The sequence below is a fragment of the Octodon degus genome, unplaced genomic scaffold, assembly GCF_000260255.1.
Source record: "Octodon degus isolate 3935 unplaced genomic scaffold, OctDeg1.0 scaffold00342, whole genome shotgun sequence".
Lineage (NCBI taxonomy): Eukaryota > Metazoa > Chordata > Mammalia > Rodentia > Octodontidae > Octodon > Octodon degus.
In genome coordinates this window covers 478,669-480,638 of record NW_004524918.1, presented here as the reverse complement: position 1 = coordinate 480,638, position 1,970 = coordinate 478,669, and positions in this window count along the sequence as shown.

Sequence of the window (1,970 nt, the reverse complement as noted above, 5' to 3'; positions counted from 1 at the left end):
ATCCCTGGCACCACATGTAGCACCAGCGCTGCACCCAGGGTGGGCTGAGTTGGCCACAAAACAAAACAAACAACCCTCCACCCCCAACAATAAAAACAAATAACCCAAAACACTACCAGAATTTTAAAGAAATGTTAATGGATTTTCACCCAGCATGCCTCCCTCACTCCTACTCAGGGCAGGCAGGAGTCAGGTTTTACAGGGACATCTCTTTTTTTTTTTTTTTTTTTGCAGAGTCCGGGATTGAACTCAGGCCCTTGCGTTTGCCAGGGAAGCACTTATTCCATTGAGCCATCTCCCAGGCCCCTGGTCACTTGATCTAACAGCCCTGTACTTGATCACTTTACTGTGTCACATGTCCACACCAAAGAACACGATGTTTTCAGTTGTGTATTCCAAAGCAGAGGCTGGGTCATCACAGGTAAATCACCCACGTGGTGTCACTCATCCTTCCTGAGTGTGTGGCTGCCCTTGCAGGAGATTTGGGACTTCTGTATTCTTCAGAGCGGGTACTGGCTTCTGCACAGTGGTGCTGTTGTGTGGCAGATGCTGGAGGTCTTTGAGGGAAGAAGAGGAGGAAGGCTGAGGGTGACCAGCTTGTGCCCGCGTTCAGCATGCCACCTCCAACTCTCCTACTCTGTGTCCCTACCGATGTCCAGTTTACTTTGGGCTATCAAACACAATAGGGAGGGGCCGGCCAAATAGCTCAGCAGATTAAAACTCCTGATTAGGTAGTTGCAGGGGCCTGGAGATAGGAGATCTATCCCCAGGTCTGCTATGCCAGCCCCACCCCCAGAGCAGGCTGAGACAACTATTGAGGCTGGGTGTGATGGCACGAGACTGTAATCCCAGCATTTGGGAGGCTGAACACAGGAGAATCACTGAGTCGGATCTACGCAGTGAGACCCTGTTGTAGTCTCTGTCCTAAAACACAACCCCCCCCACCAGAAAAAAACAAAAAAACCAAACACAATAGGGAGGTGATAGTCTTGGAAGTGGTGGAATTAGTGATCACGTCGTGGGCTTGGTTGACTTCCATCCCTAAGGACAGACACGGGGACCTCCGCTCTATGCTTTGCTACAGCCTGGAAATGGCCTTCTCAGCTTCCCAGTCCCTCCCAAATGCCTGCTCTTTTAATATCTTCCCACAAACACAAAAAACTGCCATGAAAAAAAGCAAACCGAAACAAACCTGTCACAACCCCTGGGCTCTCCGACCTGTCAGGTGCAGCTGTGAAGCCCTCTGAAGCGCTGGCTTTTGTCAGCTGAGGCTCAGCCACCCCTCAACTTCCAGGGAGCAACGGAGGCTGCTATGTCCTTTCCCTTCTGGAAGGCCTGGGGCCCGTTCTCCGTCTTTTCCCTCTAAAAGGCGCCAGGCGCTGTGGGGCTTGTATTTTCTAGAACTGATATTCCCTGTTTTTGAAACAAACCAGGGTTTGTGACTTTTTCTTATTAGTTTATTTACTTAAGAGGAATTAAAAAGGAGACTTGAAGAGATGGACAATAAATGCTTTAAAATTATGCCCGGGAAAAGCATTAACTCAAATATACAGGCCAAAAAACAAAGCAAAACAAAACAAAACAAACAAACACACACACAAAAAACAAACAAAAAACAACAACAACAAAAAAAACCCCAAAGTAAAAAATTATCAAAATGTTACTGACAGTGTGGTGGCACAAATTTGTAATCCCAGCACTCTGGAGGCTGAGGAAGGAGTATTGTTGTTAGTTCGAGACCATCCTGGGCTACAAAGTGAGCTCAAGGCCAGCCTGCACTACATAGTGAGACCGTGTCTTAAAAAGACCGAATCAACCCACCAACCAACCAACCTCTGGTATATGTGACAGGTTAAAAATCTGGAGAAATACAGCACATCGGCATATTAGCAATGATTTTTTTTTCTGGTTGGTGGGATTTTTCTTCAATTCTAACCTTCCGCGTATAACCAGGCTTTCTTCGGAGGAAA